Source organism: Cetorhinus maximus, chromosome 38 (genome assembly GCF_964194155.1).
Source record: "Cetorhinus maximus chromosome 38, sCetMax3.hap1.1, whole genome shotgun sequence".
In the NCBI taxonomy this organism is placed as follows: Eukaryota; Metazoa; Chordata; class Chondrichthyes; order Lamniformes; family Cetorhinidae; genus Cetorhinus; species Cetorhinus maximus.
In genome coordinates, this window is record NC_135916.1 from 5,285,077 (window position 1) to 5,309,747 (window position 24,671).

The window sequence follows — 24,671 nt, forward strand, 5'->3', positions numbered from 1 at the left end:
TATCTCACACAGACACACACTCCCCTCATACTCTCTCTGTCACACACATACTCTCTCCCACACACACTCTCTCTCCACGCACACACTCTCCCTCTCTCGCACACACTCTTTCTCTCTCACACACACTCTCCCTCTCTCACACACACTCTCCCTCTCTCTCACACATACTCTCTCTTTCACATATTCTCTCCCACACACGCTCTCTCTCCACGCACACACTCTCCCTCTCTCACACACACTCTTCCTCTCTCACACACACTCTCCCTCTCTCACACACACTCTCCCTCTCTCTCACACATACTCTCTCTTTCACACACTCTCTCCCACACACACCTCTCACTTCCACACACATCTCTCTCACACACTCTCTCCCACACTCTCTCTCTCCATGCACACAATCTCCCTCTCTCACACACACTCTCCCTCTCTCACACACACTCTCCCTCTCTCTCACGCACTCTTCCTCTCTCACACACACTCTCCCTCTCTCACACACACTCTTCCTCTCTCACACACACTCTTCCTCTCTCTCACACATACTCTCTCTTTCACACACTCTCTCTCACACACTCTCTCTCACACATGCTCTCTCTTCCACACACGCTCTCTCACACGGTCTCTCCCTCTCACACACCTCTCTCTCTCATACGCTCTCTCACTCCCACACACACTCTCTCTCACATACACACTCTCTCTCTCACACATGCTCCATCTCTCTCCCACACACACCTCTTTCTCCCACTCTCTCTCTCACACGTTCTCTCTCTCTCTCACATACACACTCTCAACTCTGGTGAAACAGGTGAATCTTCCCCACCGCACAATAAACATACTGAGTCTCAATGATGCCTCCATTATCTTTGGAGCTTTTAAAGCCCCAAATGTAATCCCCACACATTCAACCCCACCCCAGTAAATGTTGTATTAAAGCCCCAGATATAATCTCCGAACATTCATTCCCCAACAGTAAATGTTGTATTAAAGCCTCAAATATAATCTCCACACATTTACCCTCTCCCCAGTAAATTAATAAATTGATAATAAGGGAGATGGAAAGTGAAAGTTTAACCCACCACAGTTTGGAGATATTTTCCTGAGATGAAAGTGATCCAATGCCACCATCTGCTGGCGGATCACGGCTATTGTAGGCGCTGCTCTTTGCCAGTCTCAGAGAGGTTCAGTCAATGGGTGGCTGGCCTTGGGCACAGGCTGATGGGGTGTGAACGCTGTAACGGGATAGAAATTTGCAGCTGGGGCTCGGCTGGTGCATTTGCCCATTTAGCAGCGATCTAACACTGGTTTGACCTCAGCTGGGATATTGTTTACAGTTCTGCGCCCCACACTATAGGAAGAGGAGAGTGCAGAAGAGGTTTACAAGATTGGTTCTGATGGGACCTTTTCAGAATCTAGCGAATTTGGAAAATTACCTCTAGCGCATCGACTACCTCATTAGCCACGTCTTTTAAGACTCTAGGATGGAGCCCATCAGGACCTGGAGACTTGTCAGCCCACAGCTCCATCAGTTTACTCAGTACCGTTTCCCTAGAGTTTTTCCTATTAATTCCAATGATTGCTCCTTGGATAAAGAGTCGGATGCACCAGCCGAGCGCCCACTGAAAATTTCAATCCCCTTTGCAGCGTTCATACCCCATCAGCCTGTGCTCAGACCCAGCCAGCCAGTGACTGAACCTCTCTGAGACTGGCAAAGAGCAGCGCCTGCAGTAGCTGTGATCCGCCAGCAGAGGGTGGCATTGGATCAATTCTCAGGAAAATTTCTCCAACCTGTGGACAGTTAAACTTTCACTTTCCACCTCCCTCATTAACAATTTATTCATTCACTGGGGGAGTGTGAATACGTGGGGATTATATTTGAGGCATTAATGCAACATTTATTGGGGTGCGGAGATGAATTTTGGGGCTTTAAAAGCACCAAATATAATGCAGGTATCATTGAGACTCTGTGTGTTTATTGTGCAGTGGGGAAGATTCACCTGTTTCACCAGAGTCGACACCAGCTTTCGAAAGGGAGACTCTTGCTGAAAATTCTGTTAGAGACTTTGGGTGAGGTTTACAACTGGCGGGGTAAATGGCCGGAGAAGGGCGGGGGTCAAGAGAGGGTGTGGGGCATTTGCATTTTGACTCTGCCCGTCTGGCTGTATCGCTGTAACTTACAGGGTCACAGGACAAGAGCTGCAAAATGGGAAACGGCTGTATCAATTTTCTCTCCTGGTCCGGCATAGACAAAGGGTGTTCCTGGAATAAAGAGTCAGATGCACCAGCCGAGCGTCCGCTGCATTTTTCACTCCCTTTGCAGCGTTCACACCCCATCAGCCTGTGCCCAGACCCAGCCACCCAGTGACTGAACCTCTCTGAGACTGGTTCAGAGCAACACCTGCAGTAGCCGTGGCCGCCAGCAGATGGTAGCATTGGATCACTTTCATCTCAGAAGAGTCTCCAAAAAGTGGAGGCTGATATCCCATTATCAATTTATTCATTTACTCGGGTTTGGGTGGTGGGGGTTGGTGGTGAATGTGTGGAGATTACATTTGAGGCTTTAATAAAACATTTACTGGAGGGGGGTTGAATGTGTGGAGAATATATTTGGGGCTTTAATACACCATAGAGACCCCTCGAGCCTGCTCCATCAGTCCCTATTCAGCCTTCAGTGTCCCTCTGGATATTTCACCTCTGGAATCACACAGCACACACAGCGAAGTCTATTATATGATGGGAAGCAGCAAACACTGTTACACTCAGTACACACGGTACCTTAATTCTGCATCGTTTTAATATCTAGTCAGGTAAGTGTCATCGCACAAGGGGCTACATTTCACCGAGTCAACATTCTCACCCAACACGAAAGCAATTGACAAAGCAGCAGCATGAGCGATGTTGTGTACAGCTCCTCACTTCCCATGTTCTTCAGTTGAATCGCTTGGCAGTTATGAAATATAATGGAGGCATCATTGAGACTGTGTGTGTTTATTCTGCGGTGGGGAAGATTCACCTTTTTCACCAGGTTCGACACCAGTTTTCGAAAGGGAGACTCTCGCTGACAATTCTGTTAGAGACTTTGGGTGAGGTTTAGACATGGCGGGGTAAATGCGAGGGGTGGGGTGGGTGGGTCAAAAGTGAAGGTGGGGCATTTGCACTTCGACTCTGCCCGTCTGTCTATATCACTGTAACCCACAGGATCACAGGAGAAGAGGGGAAAGGTCTTTATAAATCGTCTCTCCTGGTCCGACAAAGACACAGGGTGAATAAAAGCGGTGAATATGTAAAAATTAAATTCCGCCCCATTTAATGTGGGAGTTTCCAATGTTTGTTTCTGGGATAAAGAGTCGGATGCACCTGCCGAGCTCCGGCTGTAAATTTCAATCCCCTTTGCAGCGTTCACACCCCATCATCCTGTGCCCAGATCCAGTCAGGCATTGACTGAATCTCCCTGAGACTGGCAAAGGGCAGCGCCTGCAGTAGCTGTGCGCCGCCAGCGGATGGTGGCATTGGATCACTTTCACCTCAAGCGTGTCTCTCCAGCATGTGGAGGCTTCTGTCACTCCATTATCAATTATTTCATTTGCTGGGGGTTGGGGGTTGGGGGTGGGGGTGGGGGGTGTGGTGGTGGGGGGGTGGGTGGTTGTGGGGGACGTGGTTTGTGGCGGAAGTGTGGAGGTTAAATTTGGGGCTTTAATAAAACATTTTCTGGGGGGTGTGAATGTCGGGAGATTATATCTGGGGCCTCAATAAAACATTTACTTGGGGGGAGGGGGGTGAGTGTGTAGAGATTATATTTCGGTCTTTAATACACCATAGAGACCCCTCGTCCCTGCTCCATCAGTCCCTATTCAGGCTTCAGTTTCCCTCCCGGGGACATTTCACCTCTGGATTCACACAACACACACAGCGAAGTCTTTTATATGATGGGAAGCAGCAAACACTGTTACACTCAGTACACACGGTACCTTAATTCTGCATCGTTTTAATACCTAGTCAGGAGACTGTCATCGCTCAGGGGCAACATTTCAATGGGTCAACATTCTCACTCAACACGAAAGCAATTGACAAAGCAGCAGCATGAGTTATGTTGTCTGCAGCTCCTCACTTCCCATGTTCTTCAGTTGAAGTCGCTTGGGCTATTTTGAAGATGGGAAGCTGAGTGTTTGATTTATTGGATTATCAGTTGTGCAAATCTACTCCCAGGTAACTTGACAGACACAGGTAATGTTTCACACTCCCAGTGTCTTGTTGATAGCCTTTCTGACTCCTCCTTATCCTCTCCTGATAAAACTTTCTGAATCCTGTGTGAGAAAATGTCTTCCATAGATATCCATACTAAATTCCAACAACCTGAGGAAAGCCAAGGGTTTGTCACCAGCCCTGTCCCTAATGCTCAAACCTGGATGGAGGGATTTGTAATCAAACATAATCAGTGGCAGAGCCGCGACTGGTGGGTAAATAAAACAGGGAATGTGAGAGAGGCCAGGATAGGAGAAGCACAGAAACCCTGGGGGTTTGTGGGGCTGTTGCAGTTTATAGATATAGGTATAGCAGGAGCGACGTTAAAGCATCTGTCTACACGACGCATTGATCCACATTTATCACCATCATCAAGGATGGACACCCATGAACTGTGGTTCTCCTTTCTACAGATTGAATATCCTGCAGCTCCCAGTGAAATGCATTGACACAGTTAGCGATAGGATTGAAACTGATCGTGTTCATTTCGGGATAGTTGAATGAAGGTGTGGTGGAGAAGCTGGAAATCGCTATTCCGAATTCTCATTGGCCCCTTCACAGCCACGCCCATACACGTCAGCCATTGGCTGGGAATTCAGACATTCCGCGGAAAGGGGAGCGGAATTTAACAAATTCAGTTCCAACCTTCACTCAGATCCCAGATGGTTTTCATTAAGAGGCCAAAGCTCCCTGGTGATTTAAGAATTTCACCCCACATGAATATTTATTAATGATTCCGAGTAATAGATTAACTCACTCCCTGAAAGGAAATAGTAACTCACCTCCTGAGCCTCCGAGGACTGTCCACCTTCTACATGGCACAAATCCGGAGTGTGAAGGGATCCTCGCCACTCTCCTGGATGAGGGCAGCTCCAACAAAAGCTCGATAACGTTCAGGGTAAAGCAGCGCCGCTTGATTGGCACCAGATCCACAACATTCACACCCTCTACCACCGACGCACATTAGCAACAGCGAGTATCATCTACACGAGGTACTGCAGAACCCACCAAGGCTCCTTAGATACTGCCGTCTAAACACAGGACACCTACCACTAAGATCAACTGGTACATGGGGTCCTGCGCCTGGAAGTTCCCCTCCCAGCCACACACCATCTTCACGGAGAACCTAGTTTGCCCAGACAGGAGCGTCTGAATGGAAGAGAGAATGTTCCAGAGGCAGAGAGGCTCAGGGGGTGAATTCTGTTGTTCACAGTCCTAGGCTAGCGGTGGTCCCGCTCACAATGGTGTGGCTATTAACACTGGGAGTGCGGAAGAGACCACGTTTAGTTGAACACAGATATCGGAGAGTGATAGAGGGTTTGAGGAGGTTTTATATCCACTTATAGCAGGAGCCGGGCCATTTAGGTATTCGATTGCAGGAAGGAGAATTCCGAGGTGCAGTTCACAGCTTTTGTGAACGAATATCCACCCTCTCCTGCTGCAGCCAGCGGTCTGTTTAAATCGGGACTTTGTGAGCGGGTCCCTGCCCTCGGAAGTCGCTTTGCAATGTGTCGACATCGCCGATCATCACTGGGCTGCCGCCCTGTATCCCCTTTGGGATGGGAAACACGTGTTCGCTTGTGGGAAATTCTTCAGTATCTACACAAACACGGCAACCTGATTTGTAAGAGTTTTCTGTTATTGATGGGATGGTCATTAATTTCAGACAGAGTCGAGCTAATCGGCGAATATAAATTCATCCGGATGTAGTTCGAGAAAAAGAAGCCTTTGCATAAAGGTTAGTGCACAGTGAGAGTGTTTTGCAGCATGATTTGTATATTGTACTTGCTTAGCACTGACATGAATGATTGTTGGTTATTATTTACTTGATCCTAGGGATCGAAGCCTGAGTTTCATACATGCGAGGGAAGTGACCTCCCACTGAGCTGCCCTCCCCCTAACCGCAATTAGCTTATTGGACAAGGTGGATGTGGAAGCAAGTTTGACGTTCGTTCCCCCCTTTATTGTTAAATCGCTTAATTATAATCTTACTCCATTGACCTGCTTATGCCCCATTTTGTCCCAGTGTCACAGTCAAGTCAGGCGCGATTCAGATCTGCTCCCTTTCCATTCAGGGGCAGAATCCCATTGGGATAGTTTTAAACAAGGATATTCAGCAATTGTTGGAAACCGATTCGCGATCTGGCTGCGCGCCCGTGGCCCAGGGAGATGAAATGGGGATTGCAGATGTGGGCAGCGGTTTGCAAGAACGAAGGTTTGATGAGATTTAACCTTCGGGAATTGGGTTTATAGAAGCAGTTTTGAAGGAGGGGACCATATTAGGAAGTAGAGATAGTTTAATTAAGTTATATTTGTAGTGGTAGGTGTTAGGAATTAGTTTTAGCTGAGAAACTGGTGTCATCTCTGCTTATCTCCGAGATATATAAAATATATAACTCCTCCCTTCCACTAGCCCACCACGCTTCACCTGCACAGACAGAAAGAAACAGCTCCCATTGGCGGATCAAGATCCAGAGATCATGGACTTTTTTCTCTTGGTCACGATCCTTGAGTTACTGACATTCGGCCAAAGTCTTCAAAGCGGCCACATCGCGGCCGGAAATGACCTCCCACATGATGGAGATAAAGGTAGACTAACCCTCTTTGTTTATCTGGCAAAATGGGACAATGACTGTGAAATAGATTACGATTCAAAATCATTCATGGTCTAATTTGAAGACGAAATAGGACTGAAATAAGAAACGGGGCCTATTTCTCCACACTACAACTATTGTTTAACAGTTGCAGCCCAGTGGGGATGTAGCTCAGCGGTAGAGCGCACGCTTCGCATGTGTGAGGCCCCGGGTTCAATCCCCGGCATCTCCACTTCACTTATTATTCATTCACGGGATGCGGATGGGGCGGGAGAGTCTAGCATTTATTGCCCATCTCTAATTGCCCCCTCAGAATGTGGCGTTGAACTGCCGCCTTGAACCGCTGCAGTCCCTGTAGTGTAGGTTAGACGGGGAGATCCCTGGATTTTGTCATAGGGACAGTGAAGGAACGGCCGATATATCCAATCCAGGGTGGTGAGTGGCTTGGAGTGAACTTCCAGGTGGTGGTCTTCCCAAGTGTCTGCACTTCTGGGTTCTTCTGGGAGAAATCAGTCGTGGATTTGGAAGGTGTTTTTAAGGATGCAGAGCGAGTTGCTACAGTTCATCTTGTACATGGTACACATGTACATGTGTTGCCACTGTGCGTCGGTGGTGGAGGGAGTGGATGTTCACCGGTAAAGGGGGCTTCCTTGGCCCAGATGGTGGCAATATTCTTGAGTGTTCTTGGAACTGCGCTCATTCAGGCAAGTGGAGAGTTTTCCATCACACATCTACCTTGTGCCTTGTAGATATTGAACAGGCTCTAGGGAGTCAGGAGGTGAGTTATTCGCCGCCGGTTTGCTAGCCTCTTGCTCTTTGAGCCACAGTTTTTATATGGCTAGTCCAATTCAGTTTCTGGATAATGGTAACAGCCAGGATGTTGCTAGTTGGGGAATTCAGCGATGCTAATGCCATTGAACATCATGGGGCGATGGTAAGATTCTCTCGTGTTGGAGATGGTCATTGTCTGGCACTTGTCTCGTGTGAATGTTACTTGCCACTTGCTAGCCCAGGACTGAATATTGCCCAGGCCTTCTTGTATTTGGACATGGATCTGCTTCAGTATCTGTGGAGTTGCGAATGATGCTGAACAATGTGCGGTTATCAGCGAACACCCCCACTTCTGACAACTGCTCACATTTCCAGACCAGCAGGTTTTGTTAAACTGAAACAAACATTGATGTTTGTACCTGGATTGTGTTCACCTTCCTGCTTCCGTCTGGAGTGATATCAGATACAGTGAAAACCTGGATAAAGGTTTATACTTTGTCACATGAGGATGTAGCCCCTCCCCTCAGCCACATCTGGTCCACCATTCTTCCCACGCCGTCTCTCTCTTCCTTGCAGCCAGTCCAGGCTGTCAGAGCGCCAGACTGGCACTTCTAACCCTATCACACCTGGTGTGACCTTTCACGTCTCTCGCACTTTCTCCTTCTGAGAAAATGTCATTTTGCCCATCCCCTCTCATTCAAAACTGCCATCACTGCTGTGCACCGAAGCACCATCGAAAAACACTCAAAGTGATATCTTCACTATTTTCCGCACTCAGCCTCCGCAATGATTGATTTCTCATCTTCAGGGACTCCATCCCGATTCCTCGTGTTCTCCTCCCTCCCACCCCCCTGATTTCATCGCCTCTTTATCTCCCCTTAATCTCTCTCTGTGTAAAGAATCCAAGCCAGATTCCCTGGCCTGCAAAAACCCAATTACTTCCTATCTCCCGGGCCTCTCTCCTGGTACAACTCCCATCTCCACTTCATTCCAATGGACACTGACCTGAAATGATATGGCGAACATCTGTTTCACCCATTCACCGCCACATCTGCCTGGCCTTGAGACAAAACAATGTAGGGTCTTCTCTCGTCACCTCAAACCGTTCACTATGCCATTATCATCCTAGAATTCAAGGGTTGTCTGCAGTTCTCTCTCTGTCTCTTTTGAAATCGGACGCAGTATCTCAGATTTCCGACCCTCGATGTTTAAGCCCTTTAAATAATGCCCCAGTGTTTAGCTGCCCTGTCCCTGGGAATCTGGAGAGTGGGATCCATCTCCCTTTCCCCCGCATTAGGGAGGATATCAAGCTTTGGGAAATGGTGGAGGAAGCATTTACAATGATTGCCCCGGAGATGAGGCATTTCAGTGGTGTGGGCAAATTGGAGAATTTGGGTTTCCGCTCTTGCTTTGAGCATCTCACCTTGTCTTACTTAACATCGCATTTCTCCATCGCCCTCCAAATATCATCAGAAATTCTCACCGAGAGATCTGCCCTTCTTCCCTCCCTCAGCCTCTGCAATGAGGGGCTGTCCATTGTCGGTGACTCCATCTCAATTCCCCCCGCCCTCTGCCCTCTGGGTTAACTGTCCTCTTACCCCCTTAGTCTCTCCCAATGGGCAGTACCCTTGAGAGGCACTTCCTGTCCCCAACCTCCGCTCCCGCCTCCCACTTTCGCTAATATTCTTAACGCGGTTCCTCACCTCAGGTCCTTTCCTTCAAATCCAACTCCCGGTTCGCTTCAAAGCGTTTGGAAATGATTCCAACTCCTAACTCGGTTCCCATTTTATCCGGAGCTCTGTGTCTCTCTCCACTTAGAATTCCGCCCCACTTACTGCACCGAAGGGGCTGATATCAAAGTGACAAATGATATTGTGCATGACTGTGACAAGGGTAACGTCTCCCCCCTAAACTGTACAGATGTATCAAAGCCAGACATGTGTAGTTAGATCACAGAACAGCCGTTTAATGGGCGAACAGTCTCAAAGGGCCGAATGCCCTCCGCCTCTTAATATTCTCGTTCACTTTAGCGGTTGTTTATTTCTAAAGTCAGCGGCTGTTTCATCTGGGGTGTGGTTCTTTGGTAGAGAGCCTGTTATTTAATGCGTGAGAACAGAGGAGAAGAGGGATTACGAGCATGAGAAGGTCAATCAGCAAACGAGTCTGCTGCACTATTAAATACATCATACGAACATACGAAATAAGAGCAGAAGGCCATTCGGCCCCTCGAGTTTGCTCCGCCATTCAATAAGATCCTGACTGATCTGTTTGTGCTTCGAATTTCACATTCCCAGTTACCCCCGGTAACCTTTGACCCCATTGCCTAATTAGCATCAATCTCCCTCCGCCTTAGAATTATTTAGTGGCCCGGCCTCCGCCGCCTTTGCAGGTTGAGAGTTGCAAAATCTCACAGGCTCTGAGAGAATAAGAGAAGCTCCTCACCTCTGTCATAAAAGAGCAGCCCCGAGGTTTAAAACACGAGTTCTGGACTCTCTCACCAGCAGATACATCCTTTCCACATCCACATTTTCGAGACCATTCAGGATCTGATTTTTTTTTTGTAAAAATATACTTTATTCATAAAATATCTTCAATCACATTCCAAACCATTTCAAAAACCACATTACAAGGGTACAATCCAGGTTAAACTTTTACAAAATGTATCACCAGGTGCATCAGTACAAACAGTATTACAATCATTTACAGCCTTTCATTTTGATCTGTACAGCCCGAGGGGCTCTAAACAGTTCCCAGTCTCTCGGTGCGCTGTGGTAGAAAGGTCTTAGACAGCGACCCTTCCCCATTGCGCCTTTGCGGCAGCTGCCCCAAGCTTTAGTGCGTCCCTCAGCACGTAGTCCTGGACTTTGGATTGTGCCAGTCCGCAACAATCGGTCGGGGACAACTCTTTGCGCTGGAAGACCAACAAGTTTCGGGCAGACCAAAGCGCGTCTTTCACCGAGTTGATGATCCTCCAGCTGCAGTTGATGTTTGTCTCGGTGTGTGTCCCTGGGAACAGCCCGTAGAGCACAGAGTCCTGTGTCACAGAACTGCTCGGGATGAACCTCGACAGCAACCACTGCATCTCTCTCCAGACTTTCCTTGCAAAGGCACAATCCACAAGGAGGTGAACAACGGTCTCTTCCCCACCACAGCCACCTCGAGGGCAACGTGCAGAGGGGGTGAGCCTCCTGGCGTGTAGGAAGGATCTGATGGGGAGGGCCTTTCTCACCACCAGCCAAGCTACGTCTTGGTGCTTGTTGGAAAGTTCTGGCGATGAGGCATTCTGCCAAATGACTTTGACAGTCTGCTCGGGGAACCATCCCACAGGGTCCACCCTCTCCTTTTCCCTCAGGGCCTCTAGGACGTTACGTGCTGACCACTGCCTGATGGACTTGTGGTCAAAGGTGTTTTTCTGCATAAATTTTTCCACCAGGGACAGGTGGTACGGCACGGTCCAACTACTTGGAGCGTTCCGCGGCAGCGTGGCCAGACCCATCCTTCGCAACACCGGGGACAGGTAGAACCTCAGCACGTAGTGACACTTGGTGTTTGCGTACTGAGGGTCTACGCACCGCTTGATGCAGCCACACACAAAGGTGGCCATCAGTATGAGGGTGATGTTGGGCACGTTTTTTCCCCCTTTATCTAGAGGCTTGTACATCGCGTCCCTGCGGACACGATCCATTTTCGACCTCCAGATAAAGCGGAAGATGGCTCGAGTGATCGCCGTCGCGCAGGAGTCTGGAATGGGCCAGACCTGCGCCACGTACAGCAACAGCGAGAGTACCTCACACCTGATGACCAGGTTCTTACCCGCAATGGAGAGGGAGCGTCGCTCCCACATGCCCAGTTTCCTCTTCACCATAGCCACTCGCTCCTTCCAGTTTCTAACGCATGCCCCGGTCCCTCCGAACCATATCCCCAGCACCTTCAGGCCGTCAGCCCTGACAGTGAAGAGGACAAAGGATCGGTCAGCCCAGTTCCCAAAGAACATGGCCTCGCTCTTCCCACGATTTACCTTGGCTCCCGAGGCCAGTTCGAACTGGTCGCAGATGTGCATCAGTCTGCGCACCGACAGCGGATCCGAGCAGAAGACGGCGACGTCGTCCATGTACAGGGAGGCTTTTACCTGAGTGCCTCCACTGCCTGGGATCGTCACTCCTCTTATGCCCGGATCCTTCCTGATGGACTCGGCAAAGGGTTCTATGCAACACACGAAAAGGACAGGCGAGAGAGGACAGCCCTGCCTGACTCCAGATTTAATCGGAAAGCTATCTGTTTCCCACCCATTGATTGAGACTGCGCTACTGATGTTAGTGTAGAGCAGTTGGATCCAATTTCGAATTCCCTCCCCAAACCCCATTTTGGAGAGCACATCCCCCATGTAGGTGTGCGATATTCTGTCAAAGGCCTTCTCCTGATCCAAGCTGATGAGGCAGGTATCCACACCCCTGTCCTGTACATAGGCAATCGTATCCCTGAGCAGCGCCAGGCTGTCAGAGATCTTCCTGCCTGGCACAGAGCAGGTCTGGTCAGGGTGAATCACCAATTCCAGAGCGGATTTGACCCGATTGGCGATGACCTTGGACAGAATCTTATAGTCCATATTCAACAGTGAAATGGGTCGCCAATTTCTAATTTCCTCCCTTTCCCCCTTGTGCTTGTAGATGAGGGTGATGATGCCTTTCCTCATGGATTCTGACATACTACCGGCCAGGAGCATACTCTCGTACACCCCTAGCAGGTCTGGGCCGATCAAGTCCCACAGAGCCGAATACAACTCCGCCGGCAAGCCGTCGCTTCCGGGAGTTTTACTCTTCTCGAAGGACTCAAGGGCCTTAGTCAGTTCGTCAGGAGTTAGCGGTTTGTCTAGGCTCTCCCGCGTACTGTGGTCTAAGACCTCCGTGATAGAGGACAGGAAGGACTGGGAGGCCGTGCTGTCCGTGGGCTTCACGTCATACAGTCCGGCATAAAAGGATTTGCTGATCCTCAGAATGTCGGACCGTGATGACTTTACTGAGCCGTCTTCTTCCTTCAGGCTGCTGATCACAGAGCGCTCTCTGTGTACCTTTTGGAAGAAGAAACGTGAGCACGTGTCATCCTGCTCCACGGAGCGGACTCTGGAACGGAAGATGATCTTGGAGGCCTCCGAGGCAAAGTGCGAGGCTTGCTGGCCCTTCACCTCTTGGAGCTCCTCCTTGACATCGACCCCCATCGACTGCAGCCGGAGCAGATTCTGCATCTTTTTCTGGAGTCGGGACATTTCCCTCTGTTCCTTTCTAGCTTTCTGGGTGCCTTTGAGGATGAAAAACCTCTTGATGCTTCCCTTGATCGCTTCCCACCAGTGTGTCAGGGACTCAAAGAGGGGTTTCACGGTTCTCCAACCTTTGTAATCCCTCTTGAGCTCCTCAATGTTCTCTGGGGTCAGCAGTTGCACATTTAGCTTCCATGTCCCCCTGCCCACCCTCAGGTCCTTCTCCAAGTGGCAGTCCGCCAGTAGGAGGCAGTGGTCAGAGAAGAACACCGGCTTGACCTCGGTGGATCTGACTGTGAATGCACGGGACACAAACAAGAAGTCTATCCTGGAACGAATGGACCCGTCTGGCCGTGACCAGGTGTATCTACGCTGCGCTCCGTCTGCAGGGTTGCTGAAGACGTCGTGCAGCTTGGCATCCTTAACTGTTTCCATCAGGGATCTGGACGTAGCGTCCAATCTGCTTCCGGCCCTGCCGGATCGTCCAGCCGCATCGATGATGCAGTTGAAGTCCCCGCCCAGAATGACCGGCCTGGAGGTCGCCAGCAGCAGTGGGAGCTGCTGAAAAACCTCCAGCCGCTCAGCCCCTTGTGCTGGGCCATACACGTTAATTAACCGGAGTGGAGCGTTCTTGTACATTACGTCTGCTACGAGGAGTCGCCCGCCCACCACCTCCTTGACCTCGGAGACGGTGAAGTTGCCTCCCCGCAGCAGAATACCCAGGCCGGAGGAACGAGAGTCGTTTCCGCCCGACCAGATCGATGGCCCGTGGGACCACCATCGTGACCATTGCCTGTAGGAGCTGAGGTGCGGTATCGCACACTCCTGCAGAAACAACAGGTCAGTTTTGACCTTGGCTAGGTAGTCCAAGGTCGCAACACATCGCGTAGTAGATTTAATGCTACGCACATTTATGGATACAATCTTTAAACCCATTTTAAAGCATTTATTCTCCTACCAAACCCACTGTCTCTGAGAGTCCCAGACCTTTAGTCTGCTCCTTCATACCCGTAGTGAGCTCAAATTCCTTCACTTTGGATGGGCTGAGGTAGATCTCCTTGGCCGTGTTCTGCTCTGGTGGCATCTGGAGGTTCACGTAGAGAGCGGGTTTTGAGATGACCTTTGCTGGAGAAGCTTCTCCAAAACTCACCCCCTCTGGGGTGTTGCTGTTCCCGGCTTCCTGGAGCTGGGGTGCGATGATTGCCTCACTGCTCCCAGATTCCAGGGGCTGTGGTGCACTGGCCTCCTCAGGTTGCAGGCAAAGTTGGGGTGCGCTGGTCTCCTTGTTGTCTCCAATTTTCTGGAGCTCGGGTGTCTCGTCCTCCAACGCCCTGGAGCTTTGCCGCCTCTTCTGTCGGTGCCGCCCTGGCACTTCATCATCCGAAGAGCTGCTGCCCTTGTCATCCGTGTCGGATGGGAGACGCCTCTTGCCGCTTCTCTGGGAAACGCCTTTGCTTCTTCTTCGCTCCCTCTTACTTTTCTTGTTCTTCACCGTCCGCCACTCCCCCTGCTGCTTTTCCACTGCTGCCTCCTCCTCCATTGATTCGCTGTCCTGAGGACTGGGAGGTTCAGGGGGTAGTGCTGCTGATTGGCTCTCTGTTGCCTCAATCTCTTTCTCCACCTTGTCTCTCTCTGTGTCCTCCTTTGTCCCGTTGAGCTCCCTGGGGGCCTTGGTGGTTGGAGTGACACGAAACATTTCTTCTGCTTCCCCCTGGTCGGCTTTGGCTGCCTGTGCGTAAGTACGGCAGCGTTTGGGGCAGGTCCTGTAGAGGTGACTTGCCTCGCCACACAGGTTGCAGCACTTGGCCTGTTTGCAGTCTTTTGTCTGGTGCCCTTCCTGTTTGCAGATCTTGCAGAGGGAGGCGCTGCAGTTGGCCGCCACATGACCAGCCTTGCCGCATGAGCGACAATGCTTGGGTTGCCCAGCGTAGACCAGGTAGCCCCGGTTTCCCCCGATAGCGAAACTGGAAGGAGGGTGGAAAATGGCTCCCTTACCATCGGTCTTTAGCGTGACCTTAAACAGGCGTTTGCCTGTCCAGATCCCCAAGTCGTCTCGAATCTCGGTGCCGCTCCCCACCTTATCGAAGTACCTGGTGAGGAAGGTGACCACGTCGGCGACAGGGACGAAGGGGTTGTACACATGCACCATCACCACACGTTCCCGTTGCAACGGCAGAGAAAAGTGCGGCTCCGCCGTCAGGATCTTCATCTCCGGCAGGTCTCTCTTCTCCTCGAACACCCTCAGGAGCCGGACGCAGTCTGCCACCCGCTTGAACGTCACGTCAAAATAACCACCTTTGCGGGAGTCGTGCAGGGTGAAGATCTCCGGAGCTTGGAAGCCGCACGCCTTCAACAGGATCCTCCTGGTGAAGAAGCCCCGATCCATAGGTGATCCTCCTTCGCTGTGGTTCACCGTGACTCGGACGGTGATAGGTAACCCACGGTATGGATTTGAATTGCGATTGGTTATCGCCCTTCCATCCCGACCTTGCCTTGGCAGGACCATGGTGTCGCCCCTGCAACACTTGATCTTAGCCAAAAGGCCGAGAAGCGAACACAGACACCATTACTCACCCAATGTCGCATGGTCAGGAGAAAGAGCAATGGCTGCTCCAGATCTTTTATACTCCCATATCTGCCATTCAAACACTCCACCCCTCCCAAACCTCCCCCATCCAACCAGCTTTCAGCTATCGACACCTGAGACACACCTACCCCCAGTTGTGGCACAAACCAACAGGGATCTCTGTGTGACTGCGGGGGTGGGGGGGCACCAGGGAAATGGTTTAACCCAGGGCAATTTCTCTCTCTCTCTGTCTGTCTGTCTGTCTGTCTCTCTCCCTTTCCCCCACCCCACCCTCCACACCAGCCTCATACCTCAGGAAGAATGGAGCTGAGAGAGATTGCAACTTGAAATTCAGCAGATAGCAGCTCTGGAACATTCCCTCCCACAACTCATTCCTACTGAAATAAACCAGGTCGAGTTTGCCCAGCACCCGCTGCTGTATTACATTCCATAAGAGTCAAACTTCATCACTGTCTTCCCATAGTGTGTGTTACTGACTACATTTCCAATTACACTTCATCTTTACCAGACCAGCCCTGTACCCATTGGACACCCTGAGTGCAGCTCTTTCTAGCTCAAACCTTATCGGTGCCAATGAGACTGCGACAGGTTTAATGTGTCAGGGCAGGGATCTGAGATCAGGGCTGGCAGGAGTTTACACACAGAGAACATTGAACACAAGGAGCTGGGGAGGGGAAAGAATTAAAGTGGAGCAGGTGTGAGATTAGATGGGGAAACAGGACAGGTAAAATCCTGCCATGTGTCTTCACCAAACTGCTCTGGACCCAGTGGCACTGGTTTCTGCCCAGCCTGATCCCCGAGGGCCCTGTTCTCTCTGAGCTGTACCCAGGCGCCCACACACACAGACACACAGACACACAGAGACACACACACACACACTCACACACACAGACACACAGTGACACACACACACACACACACACACACTCACACACACACACACACACACACACTCACACACACACACACACACACACACACTCACACACACACACACACAGACACACAGAGGCACACAGAGGCACACAGAGACACACACACACACACACACTCACACACACAGACACACAGAGGCACACACACACACATTCACACACACACACACACACACACACACACACAGACACACAGAGGCACACACACAGAGACACACACACACACACACACACTCACACACAGAGACACACACACACACACTCACACACAGAGACACACACACACACACAGACACACACACACACAGACACACAGAGACACACACACACACACACTCACACACAGAGACACACACACACACACAGACACACACACACACAGACACACAGAGACACACACACACACTCACACACACAGACACACACACACACACACACAGACACACATACACATACACTGAGAGAAATATCCACTCCTGTGCTGTACAGCAACAAGGCTGGAAACTGTGCAATTAGCTTTCCAAAGAATACACTTTATTCAGGAAATCTTTGAGGGTACATTACATGGCACCCATATTGACATAAAGTGCAATACAGTTCACTCTCTTACAATCCACTGTGTGTGGGGCACTCTGAGGGACTTCAATACAATTGCACATTGGACAGATTTACAATTCTCATTTTCATATCAAACATTCTCTGAAGCATGTGTGTTACAGAGACCAGACTGACAACACTGCACAGCTATATCCCAGATCTCCTGCAGGCTTTGCCATGGATTCAATGAGTAACAGCCCCACTCAGCTCCCAGCTTTGAAGAGAGTGACTTCTGAGTTTCATTTCTGCATTGATTCTCTCACCTCCCAATCTCCCACTCGAACCAAGCTGTGTGCTCACAGTTCAGGTCTGTGAGGGCCAATGTAGTTAAACACCTTCGCTCGATTCTCTCTGTGCCAACACTCATAGCACTAATCCTGATCCTCTGGGATCTCACTTTGCCTTTCAGATTAAACACGGAGCTGCAACACAACAGCTCATTCCAGGATGCATTGGAGTCCGGCAGCATTTAGAAGATATTTACACAGGACTCCAGACTTTCTTACAGTTGGGATCTTTCTCCATTCTGCCCACTCGGGGTGTTTGATAACAGAGTCTCTCCCGTGGATATCAAGCTGTGTTTCATTCCTGATTGGAAATGTTGAATCTGGCGATTTTGCACAATGGGATAAAGACGCTGACAGCAATAGGTTGTATTTCACTGACTTCATTCGCTGCAATATTACAAACTGAACCATTAGACAATAAGTGATTCCATTCATCAGACACTTACAGCATTTACAATATAAAGTTGGAGATCATTGGTAAAGTGTACAACAGGAGCAGTGGATTCCATAGGTATAGGTTAACACGTCACTTTCAATAGTAATCAGGTTAACAAGGGCAGGACACAAAGGAGACACTGGTGCAAATTTCCCCAGGTATAGGGTTAAAACACAGATATTATATCAATCTGCAATGCAGCTCTGGTTTCCCCCACTCACCTTTACTGACCCACCCCCTACTGGATGCTCTAAGAATTACACACACTCCTTTACTGACCTACCCTCTACTGGATGCTCTAAGAATTACACACACACCTTTACTGATCCACCCTCTACTGGATGCTCTAAGAATTACACACTCACCTTTACTGATCCACCCTCTACTGGATGCTATAAGAATTACACACACTCCTTTACTGATCATCCACCCTCTACTGGATGCTCTAAGAATTACACACACTCCTTTACTGACCCACCCTCTACTGGATGCTCTAAGAATTACACACACTCCTTTACTGACCCACCCTCTACTGGATGCTCTAAGAATTACACACACTCCTTTACTGACCCACCCTCTACTGGATGCTCTAAGAATTACACACACTCCTTTACTGACCCACCCCTTACTGGATGCTCTAAGAATTACACACACTCCTTTACTGATCCACCCTCTACTGGATGCTCTAAGAATTACACACACTCCTTTACTGACCCACCCCCTACTGGATGCTCTAAGAAATACACACTCACCTTTACTGATCCACCCCCTGCTGGATGCTCTAAGAATTACACACACACCTTTACTGATCCACCCTCTACTGGATGCTCTAAAAATTAGTGAAGACAAATAACAGTTTGAAACAAGCAGTTCGAAAATGAACCCGAAATAACACATTCAGTTCCTTTGGCATAGGGAGGGCTGAGGCGTAGTTGTCGTGGTTTGGTATCATCATAATCACTCCTTTGTTAAAATTAGTGATAGGGTATCTGAAATGTAATAGGCTCACACTGCAGTCTCTTCATTGACCGTTACCTCAGCACATATTTCATTCACAACACAGCCTGGCAAGGAAAGAGAATGAAAGGTTAGCAACAATGCTGGTGTGGCAAGTGATGCACTGCCATTGAGAATCGCCATGACATGGATGGGCTGTATAGCTACATTATACTGAAAGTTGTCTAGTTCGAAAAAGAAGCTAATTTCCATTTCACTCGCTTTGGACTCAGATATTTGTTTGAAGTTTTGCGGCGCCTGAGAGGAAGATAGTGGTTTCCCTTTTCCGTTTTAAATTGTCGGTGATGTGAGGTAGATGCAGCCATTGGTCGCTAGGTGAAATGAGATTCTGAGCTCCTTCCCTGGCTCAATCAGTTTGTGTCAGATGCACAAACTGTTTGTCTTCATCGACTGACTACAGGCAATGTCACTAATCACGTTCTAGGATTATTAACACATTTGTATGTGCGGGCTTTTCCTTTACAGCTCCTGTTTCCCAAAATGACAGGCCGTTCCCTTCTGGCGAAATTACCTACAGAAATGAACTTCAGATATAAATGCTGCTCTTTTTTTTATTCATTCAAGGGATGTCAGCTTCTATGGCTGGGCCAGCGTTTATATCCCATCCCTAGTTCCCTTGAGAAGGTGGGGTGAGCTGATTTCTTGATCCGCTGCAGTCCCTGTGTGTAGGTACGCCCACAGTGCTGTTAGGAAGGGAGTTCCAGGATTTTGTCCGTGTGGTGTAGGTACACACGTGGCGCTGTTAGGGAGGGAGTTCCAGGATTTTGTCCGTGTGGTGTAGGTACACCTACGGCACTGTTAGGGAGGGAGTTCCAGGATTTTGTCCGTGTGGTGTAGGTACACCCACGGCGCTGTTAGGGAGGGAGTTCCAGGATTTTGTCCGTGTGGTGTAGGTACATACACGGCGCTGTTAGGGAGGGAGTTCCAGGATTTTGTCTGTGTGGTGTAGGTACACACACGGCGCTGTTAGGAAGGGAGTTCCAGGATTTTGTCCGTGTGGTGTAGGTACACACACGGCGCTGTTAGGGAGGGAGTTCCAGGATTTTGTCCCTGTGGTGTAGGTACACCCACGGCGCTGTTAGGGAGGGAGTTCCAGGATTTTGTCCGTGTGGTGTAGGTACACCCACGGCGCTGTTAGGGAGGGAGTTCCAGGATTTTGTCCGTGTGGTGTAGGTACACCCATGGCGCTGTTAGGGAGGGAGTTCCAGGATTTTGTCCGTGTGGTGTAGGTACACACACGGCGCTGTTAGGGAGGGAGTTCCAGGATTTTGTCTGTGTGGTGTAGGTACACACACAGCACTGTTAGGAAGGGAGTTCCAGGATTTTGTCCGTGTGGTGTAGGTACACACACGGCGCTGTTAGGGAGGGAGTTCCAGGATTTTGTCCATGTGGTGTAGGTACACCCACAGTGCTGTTAGGGAGGGAGTTCCAGGATTTTGGCCCAGCGACAGTGAAGGAACGGCCGACATATTTCCAAGTCAGGGTGGTCAGTGACTTAGAGAGGAATTTCCAAGTGGTGCTGTTCCCATTTACCTGCAGCCCTTGTCCTTCTAGATGGTAGTGGTCATGGGTTTGGAAGGTGCTATCTCAGGAGCCTTGGTGAATTCCTGCAATGCATCTTGTAGATGGTACACACACTGCTGCTACTGTGCGTCGGTGGTGGAGGGAGTGAATGTTTGTGGATGGGGTGCCGATCAAGCGCGTCTGCTTTGCTCTGGATGGTGTCGAGCTTCTAGAGTGTTGTTGGAGCTGCACTCATCCAGGCAAGTGGGGAGTATTCCATCACAGTCCAGACTTGTGCCTTGTGCATGGTGGACAGGGTTTGGGGAGTCAGGAAGTGAGTTATTCGTCACTCGATTCCTAGCCTCTGACCTGCTCTTGTAGCCGCAGTGTTTATATGGCTGGTCCAGTTCAGTTTCTGGTCAATGGTAAACCCCAGAATGTTGAAAGTGGGGGGATTCAGTGGGTAATGCCATTGAACATCAAGGAGTGATGGTTGGATTCTCTCTTGTTGGAGATGGTCATTGCCTGGCACTTGTGTGGCGCGAATGTTACTTGCCACTCGTCAGCCCAAGCCTGGATTTTGTCTAGGTCTTGCTGCATTTGGACATGGACTGCTTCAGTATCTGAGGAGTCGGGGATGGCGCTGAACATCGTGCAAATATCAGCGAACATTTGACCTTTTGATGGAAGGAAGGTCATTGATGAAGCAGCTGAAGATGGTTGGGCCGAGGACACTAACCCTGAGGAACTCCTACAGTGATGTCCCGGAGCTGAGATGACTGACCTCCAACAACCACAACCGATTGGCACTGATGAAGTAGCTGATACCAAAGCAACGTTGTTACCGTTGGATCAGGCGAGCGAGATTTCTGTGTCAAACATGTCGTGATGTAGGATTGCAAAAAAAGAAAGGTCTGCAAAACTTGATCTTTGGTGAATCACAGGCAACATCTTCATCCTATCAATCACCATATTAATTATACTACAGACAATTATGCATTTACAACTCGTGGCCCTTCCGTGTTCAGTGAGACCTGCCGGGGTCTGGGCTGCTTAATCGTCCCCTTTGGTCACATGTTGGTGGGATGTCCGTAAATTTCCTTTTGAATTTAGTCTTTCCTCCTTGCAGTTTCCCTTTAAGGGTCAGCCTTTTAATTGGTCCCTGATTTCCTCAGATTGGGGTTAAATTGGTTTTGCCTCAAAAAAGTGTTAAAACCCATAGCCACGTTTGGTTAGATTATCTCCCTCGAACAGCTTATTCCGTATTAATGGGCCAATTCCGCCGGCAGGAATTGCTGTTCGAATGGGACTGAACTCCCCCCCACCCCCCACCCCGATTGGGAGTAAACCAATAGGCAAAGCGACGCAATAAGTGGGTCTGTGATGACAGCGTTTAAACGGGAGGAGTTTCTAACAGGATTTGTTTGCCTGCTCAGCACATATTCTGGGGAGAGGTAATGTGGACGGTTGTCTGGGAGATGAATATCTAACTGGCCCCTGTGCTTCTAGCATCCTGACAGCCGCCAGTCACATTGTCGACAGCATTTTGTTTTGAAATATATCTATTGATAACATGGTGGACGAAGTGAGATGGCTTCCTAACTCTCTATAGTCTAACACGAAATATTGTAGCGATTGAAAATGTCTCCAAACATACCATCAACATCCTTCTTTGACTTGCACTGGTTAAACTCGATTCCCAGGATAATCCCAATCCCAACGAGGACCAAGACGAGAAGGCCAAAACGGATTACAGATACATGGTCTATTACATTGTCACCTAGGAGGTTGTGAAAAGAGGAGATCATTAACGTGTTGTTCACACTCCACTCGAGCAAGACTAGTGAGACCTCTCCTCCTTGTCCCCCTCCTTCCCTCCCTATCTCTAGAACCTCCTCCAGTACCTACAATTCTCACCCTCCTGTTCAGATCCTCACTTCCCCCTCACTCCCTATCTCTGAAACCTGCTCCAGGGACTATAAAATAGCATCCTCTGTTTCAAATACCTCCACGACCCCTCATTCCCCTCCCTCCCTATCTCTCTATCATCCTCCAGCCCCTACAATTCTCATCCTCCTGTTCAAATCCCTCCCTCACCCGTTCCCTCCCTATCTCTGTAACCTCCTCCAGCCCCTACATTTCTCATCCTCCTGTTCAAATCCTCCCTCACCCGTTCCCTCCCTATCTCTGTAACCTCCTCCAGCCCCTACATTTCTCATCCTCCTGTTCAAATCCCTCCCTCACCCTCTCCCTCCCTATCTCTGTAACCTCCTCCAGCCCCTACAATTCTCATCCTCCTGTTCAAATCCCTCCCTCACCCCCTCCCTCCTTATCTCTCTATCATCCTCCAGCCCCTACAATTCTCATCCTCCTGTTCAAATCCCTCCCTCACCCATTCCCCCCCTATCTCTGTAACCTCCTCCAGCCCCTACAATTCCCATCCTCCTGTTCAAATCCCTCCCTCACCCACTCCCTCCCTATCTCTGTAACCTCCTCCAGCCCCTACATTTCTCATCCTCCTGTTCAAATCCCTCCCTCACCCTCTCCCTCCCTATCTCTGTAACCTCCTCCAGCCCCTACAATTCTCATCCTCCTGTTCAAATCCCTACCTCACCCCCTCCCTCCCTATCTCTCTATCATCCTCCAGCCCCTACAATTCTCATCCTCCTGTTCAAATCCCTCCCTCACCCATTCCCCCCCTATCTCTGTAACCTCCTCCAGCCCCTACAATTCCCATCCTCCTGTTCAAATCCCTCCCTCACCCGCTCCCTCCCTATCTCTGTAACCTCCTCCAGCCCCTATAATTCCCATCCTCCTGTTCAAATCCTCCCTCCCTACCTCCCTATTTCTGTAACCTCCTCCAGCCCCTACAATCCTCATCCTCCTGTTCAAATCCCTCCCTCACCCCCTCCCTCCCTATCTCTGTCACCTCCACCAGCCCCTACAATTCTCACCCTCCTGTTCAAATCCCTCCCTCACCCCCTCCCTCCCTATCTCTGTCACCTCCACCAGCCCCTACAATTCTCACGCTCCCAGACGTTTACTGAATTCAAATTTTACCACCGACCATGGTGGGGTTGGCACCCGGGCCGCTAGCGCCTGACTGGTCTCCGGAACGCTGGCCGAGTGACAGCGCCGCTATTCGACTGCTAAGGGCAGAGGGGCTTGAATGTCAACGCCTTCTCTAACTGGGGCAGCTCATTCGGCCCATCAAGTCTGCTGTCCCTCTGAAAGAGCGAGTCAATTCATCCATCCCACCCCACCACCACAACCGCCCACACTCCACCAATGCTCTTTACCCCAGCTGCAAGCAATCTTTGGCCCTCTTGAAGCATGTATCCAATTCCATGTCCTTCCTACCAAAATATGTCACTTCACACACTGCACTGCCTTGGAATTCACTTCCCACTTGCACCCCACCCCTCCCTCAGCCCCATTCCAGTAACACCTCTGGGTCATTTTGAACTCCCACAAATGTCCTTCAGACAGTCCTCCATGCTTCCCAGTTAACCAGCAACATTGATATTCGATGTTCATTAATTGTACGTTACCTCTCACGGTAACCTGTACCGGTTCACTGCGGGGTGAGGGGTACACTGTCTCCTTTACTATTCTCGCGTAGCCACAGGTGTAATTCGCTGTCCCAGTTGTACCCGTCCCATTGACAGTGTGGGAGGCAGACTGGACAAATCCACCCACGTCCACGGCCCACTCCCTCTCACCATCTCCGTAGAAGTAGAAGCGGCCACCAGATCGGAGGATTGACCCCATGCACTTCAGTCGCAAGGGGACCCCTCGGCCGACCACGCCGGAGGGTGGCTCCACAATAAGGTGGGGCACAGGGAGTGTATCTGAAATGGAACAGACTGAAACTTAATACCTTACAACACACTGAGGGAGTCCCCTGAGTTATGCACTGATGGAATGTGAGAAAAGTGGATTATTGTCTTTAGCGGATTATCGTGCTGAGTGCCTGGTAGTCCAATATCGTCAGCAGAGCCTGATCACCATTAAATGGATCCACACTCCCCCCGGTGCCAGTACTGAGGGAGTGCTGCACTGTCGGAGGGAGATGTATATACTCTAGGATTTGAGCTCCACAATCCAGGCCAACACTCCCCCCCCCGGCGCCAGTACTGAGGGAGTGCCGCACTGTCGGAGGGAGATGTATATACTCTAGGATTTGAGCTCCATAATCCAGGCTGACGCTCCCCCCCCGGGGACCAATCCTGAGGGAGTGCTGCACTGTCGGATGTGCTGTCTGTTGGGATGAAGCGAGAAGCACGAGCCCTCCCTTAGGAGCCTAAAATCCATGGCTCCGAACGTCAAGTGTACTCAATAAGTGGCCATCCACATCTCTCTGGGGCAGTGTATTCCAAGGATTCATGGCCCTCGGGGAGAATACATTTCTGGTGAGGTGAGGCTTAAATGGGCCGAAGCTTTATCCTGAGATT

At 50.0% G+C, this 24,671-nt stretch overlaps 1 long non-coding RNA gene and 1 other non-coding gene across 2 annotated transcripts; one reads left to right on the plus strand and one right to left on the minus strand.

Annotated features, from left to right (window-relative positions):
* Window positions 1–6,990: 6,990 nt before the first annotated feature.
* On the plus strand, window positions 6,991–7,062 carry trnaa-cgc (transfer RNA alanine (anticodon CGC)). The gene has a single exon. It is a non-coding gene; the product is annotated as a tRNA-Ala (tRNA).
* Window positions 7,063–18,668: 11,606 nt separating this feature from the next.
* LOC144672524 (uncharacterized) lies at window positions 18,669–23,937 on the minus strand. Its single transcript, XR_013574110.1, has 3 exons — window positions 23,769–23,937; window positions 21,875–21,997; window positions 18,669–18,761 (listed from the first exon to the last, which is right to left on the minus strand). It is a non-coding gene; the product is annotated as an uncharacterized LOC144672524 (long non-coding RNA).
* Between the last annotated feature and the right edge of the window lie 734 nt (window positions 23,938–24,671).